The following is a 12,584-nucleotide window of genomic DNA, read 5'->3' on the forward strand; positions in this document are numbered from 1 at the left end:
TTTATTCAAAGCACTTGTGTACCATTTTTACTCACTTACACAGCATTACTGAATCTGGAGATTTTCAGTTAGGTATATTTTACATGATTCCCACCCATATAACAGTCTATACAGTTCACAGTTTTCATTCCCTCATAGCAATGCAAAAAATTTTGATGAGTTAGTAGTACTAAAACTTGTTAAGTAAAAGATGATTCTTAAGAATTTCCAGGCCGGGCGCGGTGGCTCAAGCCTGTAATCCCAGCACTTTGGGAGGCCGAAACGGGCGGATCACGAGGTCAGGAGATCGAGACCATCCTGGCTAACACAGTGAAACCCCGTCTCTACTAAAAATACAAAAACTTAGCCGGGCGAGGTGGCAGGCGCCTGTAGTCCCAGCTACTCGGGAGGCTGAGGCAGGAGAATGGCGTGAACCCGGGAGGCGGAGCTTGCAGTGAGCTGAGATCCGGCCACTGCACTCCAGCCTGGGTGACAGAGCGAGACTCCGTCTCAAAAAAAAAAAAAAAAAAAAAGAATTTCCAGGCCGGGCGCGGTGGCTCACACCTATAATCCTAGCAGTTTGGGAGGCCGAGGCGGGCGGCTCACAAGGTCAGGAGATCGAAATCATCCTAGTTAACATGGTGAAACCCCATCTCTATTAAAAATACAAAAAATGAGCCGGGCGAGGTGGCAGGCGCCTATAGTCCCAGCTACTCGGGAGGCTGAGGCAGGAGAATGGTGTGAACCCAGGAGGTGGAGCTTGCAGTGAGCTGAGATGGCAGCACTGCACTCCAGCCTGGGCGACAGGGAGACTCTGTTTCAAAAAAAAAAACAAAAAAAGCAAGAAAAAAAAGAATTTCCAGCTATACTAAAATGTTACTAATGTATCTTATATTTCAGGCATGTCTAAATCAACTTTTAGTATTCCTCAGGCATTTGTTACCAACCTTTCATATTAACATGAAACTTAGAAAATTTTTGATAGTATCCCAGAGTTAAAAAGGTATTAAGATTTTTGCCACTGAAGTAAAAAAGAGAAAAAAAGATATTTAGGAGAAAACTATTGAACAGTGACTGCAAAGAGTATTAAGTGAAATAAGTGAAGGAAAATATTAGCTCTTATTTATTAAAAGTTGTGTTGGGGCAAATGTTAAATCTTTCTTTCTCTGGACGTTATTAAGAAAGATAGAGTGATGTGAATGATAGGAAGCCCACCTGTAACCACTTAGCTGACATGTCCAACTATGAGTGAACAGGAAATAAGTGACATTTACCTAGGCTGTTTGTTGGAATCTGACTAGCATTATTTGATTTGGCATACTTTAAATGTCCAGAGCAAGGATGTTGGTGCTTGGCACCAAGAAATTTACTACTATTTAAAAAAAAAAAAAAAAAAAAGTCCTAAAGGTAGCATTAAAATGTCTTAACTGGAGGCAGGAGCATCACTAAAGCCCAGGAGTTTGAAGCTACAGTAAGCCAAGAAGGTACCACTGCACTGCAGCCTGGGTGATAGAGTGAAACTTTGTCTCTTTAAAAAAAAAAAAAAAAAAAAAAAAAAATCTTAACCATAAAAGAATCATAAGTTATGGAAGGTAGCTGATCAGTCACAGAACTATGGACTAAAGCCGTGATATTGAGTGTTATATTTCTCAATAAAGGTTTTTTTCTTTTAATACTGTATTAGGTCAAAGTTCAAGGTCTTAATTCCTTGAATTCCAATTTCCTTGTGAAATTTCATGTGATTAATTTAAAATTCCAGGGATCCTATCTAACATCACAGTTGATTGATATAAAAATGTATTTTGAGAAATCAGTTTTGGTGAATGGTAACAGCATTACAGATAATAGGCAACAAACACTACTGCATTTTATTTCTGATAGGCATTATAGGTGGTAATCCAAATGATTAATGATTTTATTGCTCTTTATATTATCTAGAACAGGTGATTTGACATAATTGTACTTTTTTCTGAGAAGCTGATAATGTACTTACTACTCTATTTTGTAGTTATACAATAAATCTTAGCTGACAAGAAACTAGGAGTAAAAGCTCTGACAAAAAACCTCTGCTGTAACTAAAATACTGAGATCATTCTACCTTAACAAACTTAACAGGTGGGGAAGGGGTATATTTTAAGGATGGAGAAATTATGCAGTTTCCAAATATAGTCAATAAATATTCCCAAGTGTATGTAACTCAATTTCATTTGCAGCAAAGGTAACACTGAAATGTCTATGGTTGAGATTATTGGATAAGCTTTTTTAAAAAACACGGTTCTCAAGATGGGCAAGTGATTAAGAGCACTGATTGGGGCGGGGCACGGTGGCTCACGCCTGTAATTCCAGCGCTTTGGGAGGCCGAGGTGGGCGGATCACAAGGTCAGGAGATAGAGACCATGGTGAAACCCCGTCTCTACTAAAAATACAAAAAATTAGCCAGGTGTGGTTGGGTACCTGTAGTCCCAGCTACTTGGGAGGCTGAGGCAGGAGAATGGCGTGAACCCAGGAGGCGGAGGTTGCAGTGAGCTGAGATCGTGCCACTGCACTCCAACCAGGGTGACAGAGCGAGACTCCCGTCTCAAAAAAAAAGCACTGATTGAATCCAGATTCCTTGAGTCCAAGTGTCAGATCTCTGCTTACTAGCTCTGGAATCTCAGATGTTTCATTGATTGGATTTCTTTGTGCCTCAAATGAGTACTCATTTGTGTAAACAGGAATGCCCTTCTTTAAAGACTATTAAAATGAATGGGAGTTAACATACAAGAGGTCTTCAAAAAGTTCATGGAAAATGCATATTATAAAAAAATTATGCTTAGATTTCAAAAATTTTTGCAACAAAATAAACTCAACATTATAACATGTCCGAACAGGATCTAGTTTGAGGCACTAAGAAGGGTATCAGTTTAAATAGAGCCTCTGTCAGAACAATATGAATTCTGCTAAAACTGAAGCAAGAACAAACATCAAATTTATGGCAAAGCTTAGGTGGAAGAATGGTGCAATCATTGATGCTTTGCCAAAAGTTTATAGGAACAACACCCCAAGGAAATCAGTTTACAAATGGATAATTCATTTTGGCCGGTCACGGTGTCTCACGCCTGTAATCCCAGCACTTTGGGAGGCCGAGGCGGGCAGATCACGAGGTCAGGAGATCAACACCATCCTGGCTAACACGGTGAAACCCCGTCTCTACTGAAAATACAAAAAGTTAGCCGGGCGTGGTGGCGGGCGCCTGTAGTCCCAGCTACTTGGGAGGCTGAGGCAGGAGAATGGCGTGAACCCGGGAGGCAGAGGTTGTAGTGAGCCGAGACTGCACCACTGCACTCCAGCCTGGGCGAGACTCTGCCCCAGGAAAAGAAAAAAAAAAAAAAAAAGATGGATAATTCCTTTTAAGAAAGGACGAGACAATGTTGAAGATGAAACCTACAGCAGCAGACCATGTCACTTCGTGAGGAAAAAATTATCTCATGCCCTACTTGAAGAGGACCAATGATTAACAGCAGAAACGATAGCCAATACAATATGCTTCTCAGTTGGTTCAGCTTTTGTAAATCTGACTGAAAAATTAAAGTTGAGCACACTTTCCACTCAATGGATGACAAAAACCATCGAGCCCAGGTCAGCCGCAGACAAAAGCAGAGCTTTCGATGGAAATGTTAAACAAGGGAGATCAAGATCCTGAAGCATTTCTTCAAAGAATTGTAACAAAGAAAAACAGACTTTTAAAACCTTAAGAAGAATTCAGAGACAGGCATAAAGACTGCTTGGTGATTTTAAGAGGACTGAGATCATTTTGGGAGAGATCATCTTCAGAAAATGACCAGATACAACAGGAATTTAACATGGCAACCAAACCAACCCACTAACACACGTTTAAATAAGATACCCAAATGCAGAGAGAAAGGCACAGTCATCATGCAGAGTATTCGCTACTCGTTCAAAAAATCTATAGTTAGGCCGGGCGCAGTGGCTCACGCCTGTAATCCCAACACTTTGGGAGGCTAAGGCGGGTGGATCACAAGGTCAGGAGATCGAGACCACGGTGAAACCCAGTCTCTACTAAAATTACCAAAAAAATTAGCCGGGCGCGGTGGCAGGCGCCTGTAGTCCCAGCTACTCAGGAGGCTGAGGCAGGAGAATGGCATGATCCCGGGAGGAAGAGCTTGCAGTAAGCCGAGATCGCGCCACTGCACTCCAGCCTGGGGAACAGAGCGAGACTCCGTCTCAAAAAGAATAAAAATAAAAATAAAAATAAAAAAAACAAAAAATCTATAGTCGTCCGAGTCCTTTTGCTCAAAATATCCAGTGATATTTCTTTTGCTGAGCTGTAAAATAAAGTATCTAATTATTTTGCAAACATTAAAAAAAAAAAATTGTCACAGAGAGAAACATGGCTTTACCAGTATGACCCTCAAGACAAAATGCAAAACAATGGCTACCAAGAGGTGGAAGAGGTCCAGTCACAGCAAAAGCAGACCGATCAAGAGCAAAGGTCATGGTAACAGTGTTTTGGATCCTCAAGTCATTTTGCCTGTTGACTTTTTGGAGGGCCAAATAAAGATATCATCTGTTTATGAGAGTATTTCCAGAAAGCCAAAGCTTAGCAGAGAAACACCTGGGACAGCTTCACCAGAGGGCCCTCCACTGTGACAATGCCCTTGCGCATTCCTCTCATAGAGCAAGGGCAGTTTAGCTAGAGTTTCTATTAAAAATCATTAGGTATCCCTCTCCCAGTCCTGATTTGGGTCCTTCTGACTTCTTTTTGTTTCCCAATCTTAAAAAAATCCCTAAAGGGCACCTGTTTTTCTTCAGTTAATAAAAAAGACTGCATTGACATGGTTAATTTCCTAGGACCGTCAGTTCTTTAGGGATAGACTGAATGGCTGGTATCATTGCTTGAACTTAATGGAGCTTATGTTGAGAAACAAAAAAAATATATTTTTATCTTTTAATTCTATTTTTTTTAGTTTTTTGTTTGTTTGTTTGTTTGTTTGTTTGTTTGTTTGTTTTTTGAGACAGAGTCTTGCTGTGTCTCCCAGGCTGGAGTGCAGTGGCTTGATCTCGGCTCACTGCAAGCTCCGCCTCCCGGGTTCACGCCATTCTTCCGCCTCAGCCTCCCAAGTAGCTGAGACTACAGGCGCCCGCCACCACGCCCGGCTAGTTTTTTGTATTTTTAGTAGAGACGGGGTTTCACCATGTTAGCCAGGATAGTCTCGATCTCCTGACCTCGTGATCCACCCGCCTCGGCCTCCCAAAGTGCTGGGACTACAGGCTTGAGCCACCGCGCCCGGCCTTAATTCTATTTTTCCATGAACTTTTTGAAGTTCCCTCATATATAAAGCAGATCGTTATGAAATTGAGTTACCTTGAATCTAGAAGAGCACAATGATAAAGGGGAAGATAGAAATACACACACAGCCGGGCGCGGTGGCTCAAGCCTGTAATCCCAGCACTTTGGGAGGCCGAGACGGGCGGATCACAAGGTCAGGAGTTCGAGACCATCCTAACGGGCTAACACGGTGAAACCCCGTCTCTACTAAAAAATACAAAAAACTAGCCGGGCGAGGTGGCGGGCGCCTGTAGTCCCGGCTACTCGGGAGGCTGAGGCAGGAGAATGGCATAAAAACCCGGGAGGCAGAGCTTGCAGTGAGCTGAGATCCGGCCACTGCACTCCAGCCTGGGCGACACAGCGAGACTCCGTCTCAAAAAAAAAAAAAAAAAAAGAAATACACACACATATACATTGTTTTCCCCATTGTCACAATGCCATGCAGAAACTAACAGATGAAGGAGGAGAATTCCTTAAGAAAGAGCATTGGGTAGCTAGTCCACCAGCAGTCTGATGCTTTCACTGATCTCAAAACTGTCTCTGAGCAACTCTACCAGGAAAGGTGTCAGGATAGTTAACATTTCTGAAACCATTCTTATCTTTGCCTTCATTCTGGAATGATAATTAGTCTCGTATAGAATGTTTGGATCACAATCCATTTCCATAAAAACTAGGCTATTTTTTTCATTGTCCTCAGAAATGTACTGAGTCCAGTTTGAACTTTATTCTTTTTTTTTTTTTTGAGACAAGGTCTCACTCTGTTGCTCAGGCTGAAGTGCAATGGCGTAAACTCGGCTCACTGCAACCTCCCAGGTTCAAGTGATTCTAGTGCTTCAGCCATCCCTAGAGGCATGCACCACCACACTTGGCTAATTTTGTATTTTTAGTAGAGACGAGGTTTCACCATGTTGGCCAGGCTGGTCTCGAACTCCTAACCTCAAGTGATCCAGCCTCCCAAAGTGGTGGGATTACAGGCGTGAGCCACTGCGCCCGGCCTGGACTTAACTTTTGAAGAACTCTTTCTGTTTGGACTGCAGGAGCATTCTCTTCGCTCATCTCTTGTTTTCTCACCCAGCTGTTCTTTTTCTAGTTGGCTGTCATTCTTCATCCCTCCCTCCCTTTCCTTTGTTCCTCTGCAGTTAATTATTTCTTTGAAATTTTGAAACTTCTTAATGTTGCCTGGAATACATGAGTCTTCTTGATCTCTTCAAACAGGTGGTTTGTTTTGTTTTGCTTTGGGGAGAATTCTTTTGATGTTTTTGAATAAGCTGTTACAACTTTAATACCTGTATTGTTTGTTTTCTTCAGAAATGTATTAATTCTCCATGATTAACACCTTTATGTTGTTATCTCATTATTTTCATTGCTTTTTAATTCTCTGTTTTAGGAATGCTTTTCAAGTTCGTCACTAAAATTGATTTACTTTCTTGAAAACCTGTTTCTGCTGCACCCAACATGATTTAATCTTGGCTACTGAGCTTTTGGTTATGTTGCACTCCCTTTAAAACTACTCCTTAAGTACAGTGTTCGCTCTTTGGGTAATGTGTACACTAGAAACCCAATCCCCACCTATACCCAGTATATCCATGGTATGAGCATGTATGTGCACCCCCTGAATCTAAAATAAAAATTTTAAAAAAACTATACCTGTCACAGCCTGTTTTTATTTTTAATTGAAGTTCTCTTTTTATGAGTGACACACATTCATTGCAGGCAGACTGAAAAAGGGAAACAAAAGAAAATACAACTCGACCATAATCTCACCACTCAGGAGTAGCCACAATTAAAATGTGAATAGCAGGCTGGGTGTGATGGCTCACACCTGTAATCCTAGCACTTCGGGAGGCCAAGGCAGGAGGATCCCTTGAGCTTAGGAGTTCCAGAACAGCTTGGGTAACATAGACCTTGTCTCTACTGAAAAATCAAAAAAATTAGGCCAGGCGTGGTGTCTCATACCTGTAATCCCAGCACTTTGGGAGGCCAAGGCAGGTGGATACTTGAGGCCAGAAGTTCAAAACCCTCCTGGCCAACATTGTGAAACCCCATCTCTACTAAAAATACAAAAGTTAGCCAGATGTGATGTGCACACACAGCTACTGGGTAGGCTGAGGCATGAGAATCGCTCGAACCCAGGAGGCGGAGGTTGCAGTGTGCTAAGATGGCACCACTGCACTCCACCTTCGATGACAGAGCATGACTCTGCCTTAAAAAAAAAAAAAAAAAAAAAAAAGACCGGCATAATGATGCATGCCTGTAGTCTCAGCTACTGGAGTTGGGGGAGGTGCTGAGGCAGGAGGATCGCTTAAGCCAGAGAGGTCAAGTCTGTAATGAGCCATGATTGCACCACTGCACTTCAGCCTGGGCAAGAAAGTGAGACCCTGTCTCAAGAAAAAAAATTAAAAAGCTAATGACAATCTTCACTTTTTTTTTTTTAAGAATATAAAAAGAGAGGTCAGGCACGGTGGCTTACGCCTGTAATCCCAGCACTTTGGGAGGCAGAGGTGGGTGGATCACAAGGTCAGGAGATCGAGACCATCCTGGCTAACACTGTGAAACTCCATCTCTACTGAAAATACGAAAAATTAGCCAGGCGAGGTGGCGGGCGCCTGTAGTCCCAGCTACTTGAGAGGCTGAGGCAGGAGAATGGCGTGAACCCGGGAGGCGGAGGTTGCAGTGAGCCGAGATCGTGCCACTGCACTCCAGCCTGGGTGACAGAGCGAGACTCCATCTCAAAAAAAAAAAAAAAAAAAAAAAAAAAATATATATATATATATATATATATATATATATATAAAGAATTCTACTCCCCATCCCAATGAGATCACACTGCTTTGACACTTGCCTTTTCACTTAATTCTTCATGATCCTTTATTAAAAACCTGAAGCAGGATTTCTATTTCAGAGGAAAGTTTTTCTTCTGATTTTAGATGGGGAGCTTTCTTAAAACGTTGATGCCTGGCCTCAGCCCCCAGTCATTCAGATTTAGTTGCTCTGGGATGGGACCCAAGCGTCAGCATCTTTAAAAGGCCTCCCTGGTGCTTCTGCTGTGCAGTCAGAGCTGAGAACTCCTGGGCCAGTGTGTGCACAATGGAGACTTTGGGTAGGAGGGTTTGTTTTTGGGTTTCGTTTGGTTTCCAGTAGGCTAATCTACCAGCACAGCTGTTTCCTTTTACTGCCAAGGAAATGCTGAGTCTGCCCAGCAAGAACCAGCTTTTGTTAAAATTCACTAATTAGATAACTGATTCCCCAAGTCGTTGCAGGATCCTATTTATTGACAGTAGCTACCTTGAGTTGGATCATTTGGTTAGACAGAGGAAAGTCATTGCAGCACTCATAATTGGTTAAGGTTTTTAAAAAAACAAAAACAAAAACATAAATTAACTAAGATATTTTAGTCTTGTGTTTATTTACTATTTACCTTCCTTTTTTTGTGCGTGTGAAACAAACTGTTAAGGTATGTCAGTATATCCTTTCTCAGGAAGAGATTTTCGGAGGTAGATGTCTAATTCAGTATTAACTGGCTTACCTAACTCTCATCACTCCTCTGGTTCCCTCAAGCCCTCAGTAACATGTGCACTTACATAAGGTCTTTGAATGTGTGACTTATATTTTATTAAATTAAGGACAGAAGTTGAGTTTGACACACAAAAACAGGGAGAGCAGAGGCAGGACCATGAGAGATATACAAACACACCTGATTTAGTGACATGAAGAATTCACAGAAATCTTGGAAGGTTTTGAACTTCTGTGGAGACATGGAATGGAAGGGTTAGTCTTATGTCAGGCTTATCAAACACATTAAATCAGGTGCTATTTGCAACTGTAATTTGTAACAATTGCACTTTGGATATTGTAATAGAAGCTACCATGTCTAAAAGTAAATGTTCTATGAGTGTTTAAACCTCTAACTATGACTATACTGAGCAATTGGTCCAAAAGCCACTCTGAAAATTTTCCAGCATAAAGTTCTTTATGGTCTTGACTGAGGCAGATATGCCATTGAGGGCTTCTTAGTCTATATCAGTGCTTTTCAACTTTAAAGTACTTACAAATCATCTGGAAGTCCTTGGAATGCAGATTCCAATTGAGTGGGTGTGGGCTGGGGCTTGAGATTCTGCATTTCTAGAAGGCTTCCAGGGGATGGTGTGCTGCTGTCTGGCAGGTCACATTTTGAGTAGCTAAGCTCGAACACCCAAAGTGATGGTATCATAGAGAAATAGAAGTTAAAGAAAAATGTTTAGGCCAGACGCGGTGGCTCAACCCTGTAATCCCAGCACTTTGGGAGGCCAAGGCACGTGGATCACCCGAGCTCAGGAGTTCAAGACCAGCCTGAGCAACATGGCGAAACCCCATCTCTACTAAAAATACAAAAAATTAGCCAGGCGTTGGAGAATCGCTTGAATCTGGGAGGTGGAGGTTACAGTGAGCCGAGATCACGCCACTGCACTCCAGCCTGGGTAACAGAGTGAGCCTCTGTCTCCAAAAAAAAAAGAAAAGAAAAAGAAAAATGTTTAATGAGTCAGAGACCATGATCATATGGATAGGTAATAAATATTCTATATGTGTTATATGTATTTATCTCCCAAAGTTTAAGGGGAACAAAATTGACAGCAGATTCCCTTCAAAAGACAAAGATTCATTATCATCAATATCTTTCTCCTCATCATGATTTTTTTTTTTTTTTTTTTTTTGAGACGGAGTCTCCTTATGGGGCCCAGGCTGGAGTGCAGTGGGGGATCTCAGCACACTGCAAGCTCCACCTCCCGGGTTTACGCCATTCTCCTGCCTCAGCCTCCCGAGTAGCTGGGACTACAGGTGCCCACCACCTCGCCCGGCTAGTTTTTTGTATTTTTTAGTAGAGACGGAGTTTCACCGTGTTAGCCAGGATGGTCTCGATCTGCTGACCTCGTGATCCACCCGTCTCGGCCTCCCAAAGTGCTGGGATTACAGGCTTGAGCCACCGCACCCGGCCCTCATCGTGATTAAGTATGCTTTATGGCATATATACTGTCTCCCTCCCCAAACCAAAACCAATTTTTTGAAAGGGGTGGCCGGGCGCGGTGGCTCACGCCTGTAATCCCAGCACTTTGGGAGGCCGAGGCGGGCGGATCACGAGGTCAGGAGATCGAGACCAGCCTGGCTAACACGGTGAAACCCCCGTCTCTACTTTAAAAATACAAAAAAAAACTAGCCGAGCGAGGTGGCGGCGCCTGTAGTCCCAGCTACTAGGGAGGCTGAGGCAGGAGAATGGCGTGACCCCGGGAGGCGGAGCTTGCAGTGAGCTGAGATCTGGCCACTGCGCTCCAGCCTGGGCGACAGAGCGAGACTCCGTCTCAAAAAAAAAAAAAAAAAAAAAAAAAAAGAAAGGGGTAATAGGGGCCGGGCGCGGTGGCTCAAGCCTGTAATCCCAGCACTTTGGGAGGCCGAGACGGGCGGATCACGAGGTCAGGAGATCGAGACCATCCTGGCGAACACCGTGAAACCCCGTCTCTACTAAAAAATACAAAAAACTAGCCGGGCGAGGTGGTGGGCGCCTGTAGTCCCAGCTACTCGGGAGGCTGAGGCAGGAGAATGGCGTAAACCTGGGAGGCGGAGCTTGCAGTTAGCTGAGATCCGGCCACTGCACTCCAGCCCGGGCTACAAAGCGAGACTCCGTCTCAAAAAAAAAAAAAAAAAAAAAAAAAAAAAAAAAGGTCAGGTAATATCAAGGCAAAACCAGTCCAACCACCTTTCCAAGCTTGAACTTTCTCTGTCACATCTTATACCCCTGCCACGTTGTCACTTGTTCTATTCTTTAATATCTCCAGGAAAACTCACTACCTTCTAAGGCAGCTTTCTCTAGTTCTCTGTTTACCTAAAATATACAGAAATAAATACTAGTTAATCTGTAGAACTTTCCCCCCAAGTGTTTACTATTATTTTATTTGAGACTATTGTAGCTTTTGCTATGATTTGAATGTCCTCTTCCAAACTCACGTTGCAATTTCATTGCTGGCCAGGTGTGGTGGCTCATGCCTGTAATCCCAGCACTTCGGGAGGCCGAGGTGGCCGAATCATGAGGTCAGGAGTTCGAGACCAGCCTGACCAACATTGGTGAAACCCTATCTCTACTAAAAATACAAAAATTAGCCAGGTGTGATGGCGGGCTCCTGTAATCCCAGCTACTCAGGAGGTAGAGGCAGGAGAATCACCTGAACCTGGGAGGTGGAGGTTGCGGTGAGTCGAAGTTGCACCACTGCACTCCAGTCTGGGCGACAGAGCAAGACTATTTAAAAAAAAAAAAAAAGGAGGCCGGGCGGGGTGGCTCAAGCCTGTAATCCCAGCACTTTGGGAGGCTGAGGCGGGTGGATCACGAGGTCAGGAGATCGAGACCATCTTGGCTAACATGGTGAAACCCTGTCTCTACTAAAAATACAAAAAAAACTAGCCGGGCGTGGTGGCGGGCGCCTATAGTCCCAGCTACTCAGAGGCTGAGGCGAGAGAATGGCGTGAACCCGGGAGGCGGAGCTTGCAGTGAGCTGAGATCGTGCCACTGCACTCCAGCCTGGGTGACAGAGTGAGACGGAGTCTCAAAAAAAAAAAAAAAAAAGGAAATTTCATTGCCATTGTGACCACGTTGACAGGTGGAGCCTTTTTTTGTTTTTTTTTTTTTTAATGGAGTCTCGCTCAAATCTCGCTCAAGTCTGGCTCACATAATCACTACATGCTGCTGGGCTCAGCAGGGAAATAGGGATACAATAGTAAACATGAAACTTGCTCTTTTTTCTCCCCAGGCCCAAAATGTTCCTGATGCCGATTTAGAACTTCAGTGCTTCAAAATAGCTTAGTGTCTGTGTTAATATTAGCTGTAGTTTTCAGAGACTTCACAAAATGGAATTTAAAATTTTTTTTTCATTCTTGTTTTTTGTCCTTCTTTTTTAGCTTTTTCTTCCTGCTCCCACTGCACTGGGATTATTTTGTACTCCTCTAGCAGTCCCATGTAGATGTTTCTTGTTGGGAGTCAGCCCTCCATCACAAGTGATTCAGGAATCCCGGCCCTTTCTATCTGGTGGCTTCATTCTCTAGGGCCTCAAGTTCTTTACACCTAGCTGGCTGGCAGGCGAAGAGAACATGTGGAGAAACACAGCCATTTCTTAAAACTGCCTTGGCCAGGAGTGAGACACATCATTCCGATTGCAAGCATCAGTCACATGGCTCCATTTGGAGGTAGGGAGGTACTAGGAAATGCAGTCTCTGGCTGGGCAAAGACTTCCTGGTTACAGTTCTATCACATCAG

This window comes from Macaca mulatta, chromosome 4 (genome assembly GCF_049350105.2).
Source record: "Macaca mulatta isolate MMU2019108-1 chromosome 4, T2T-MMU8v2.0, whole genome shotgun sequence".
Classification (NCBI taxonomy): Eukaryota; Metazoa; Chordata; class Mammalia; order Primates; family Cercopithecidae; genus Macaca; species Macaca mulatta.